Consider the following 1,901-nt stretch of genomic DNA (forward strand, 5'->3'; position numbering starts at 1 on the left):
AGCTCACAGCAACCTCCAACTCCTGGGCTTAGGTGATTCTCTTGCCTCAGCCTCCCTATTTGCTGGGACTACAGGCGCCTGCCATAATGCCCAGCTATTTTTTCTTGCAGTTTGGCTGGGGCTGGGTTTGAACCTGCCACCCTCCGTATCTGGGACCAGTACCCTACCCGCTAAGCAACAGGCACCACCCATATATTTTGTATTCTTGGCAGCCTAAGAAATAGAACTGCATACCTGGGAATTTTATTAGGTTTTTTGTTGTTGTTGTTGTTGCTGTTGTTATTGTTGGTTTGTTTTTGTTTTTTAGGATTATTGTTGGGTGCTCAAGGTCAAAGTCAAGTGTCTTGAGTACTACTGTTTACTAATTCTGTGACCTTAGGAAAGTTATCATGCTTAAGTTTTCTTTTCTGTAAAACAGGGATGCTAATGGAACCTCTCACATAGGATCAAATGACCGAATTTATTCAAATTACCAAGGACCATGCCTGGTGCATAGTAAGCACTCGGCAAATGTTAACTGTCAGTAAACTCAACACTGGCTTAAGGGAAATGATATACAATTTTGACACCAATGAGTTATCTTGAGCACAGCAGGATTCAGGGGCAGCGATGGCATCTTCAGGACTTGGTCTCTCCCGCCTCTTGGCTGTGCTTCCTAACATCTTCAGTCTCAGACAGGCTTTTCTCAGGTCAGCCCAGAAGCTCTTGGTTTACCTCACCCAGCACAGTGTGAAGACATGATCTGTCTTCCACACAGCTCAAAGCAAGCTCCTAGAATTGAATCACCTTGGGCAACTGTGGTTCACATGCCCACCACAGAACCAAATGTTATGTCCAGAAGGAATAAATGTGAGACTCTTATTAGCTAGCCTTGGGTGGCATGTCCATCACTAACTAGGGCATGAAATCAACCCACCTGGGCACTTGCATGGGAAGGGGAAGTAGGTGAGTCCCTAGAGAGCACTTGAGAAGAAGGGAATGGGTGCTCAGCAGGTAAAACCACACACATGTACACTGATGTACATTTTTCTTGATTGATACCTAATCATTCGACTGAGAGTATGCTTGGCTTCATTCAGTGGTGCTACCCTCCTTACATGTAAGGGAAGAGCTTGGTGCTGGAAACTGTTGTGGCTGGGTCATCTGGACATTTATCAGGGAGTGCCTTAGAAACGGACACCACAAAAGGGATGGAATGGAAGGCAGGGAAGAAGCCAGGCTGCAATGCCATCACAATGGCAGCCTGGAGAGTAGCCCCTTCTACTCTGACTTCAATTAGTCCAATGTGCATCACAGCAGAATGAGAGTGCCATGCTGGGCAAGGTGGCCCTCCTCAGCTAAAGTAGTCCAGATGGACTGTCAGCCAGGGCTGGCTGAAGACCGCCCTCCCAGAAGGGAGACAGGGGACAGATCCCTTTTCCTGAAGAGGGACTAGAGCCACATATCAGAAACCAACCATTACAACCACACAGTAATGATGAGGTGACAAAGCTTTGTTCCAGGCCCCCAAATGTACCAGGTACAGCATTTTTTTTATTTATTTACATTTAGAAAGTCTTACTTTGTTGCCCTGGGTATATAGCTGTAGAATCACAGCTCACAGCAACCTCACACTCCTGGGCTCAAGCAATCCTCTTGCCTCAGGTTCCCAAGTAGCTGGGACTATAGGCTTTTGCCATAGCACCTGACTATTTTCATACAGATGGAGTCTCACTTTTGCTCAGGCTGGTCTCAAACTCCTGAGGTCAGGTGATCTACTTGCCTCAGTTTCTCAGAGTGCTAGGATTACAGGCATGAGACACCATGCCTGGCCAGGTACACCAATTTAAATAATGATTTGTATAAAGGTTGACACCTAATCAGGAAGAATGATTAGTTAAAATTACAAACTAGAGGCTCAG

The 1,901-nt window shown here is 46.0% G+C and overlaps 1 pseudogene; it reads right to left on the reverse strand.

Annotated features, from left to right (window-relative positions):
* The window catches only part of LOC100955416, a 69,627-nt pseudogene that overhangs the window by 35,456 nt on the left and 32,270 nt on the right, over positions 1-1,901 (reverse strand).

Source organism: Otolemur garnettii, unplaced genomic scaffold (genome assembly GCF_000181295.1).
Source record: "Otolemur garnettii isolate 467f Iridium unplaced genomic scaffold, OtoGar3 scaffold00234, whole genome shotgun sequence".
In the NCBI taxonomy this organism is placed as follows: domain Eukaryota; kingdom Metazoa; phylum Chordata; class Mammalia; order Primates; family Galagidae; genus Otolemur; species Otolemur garnettii.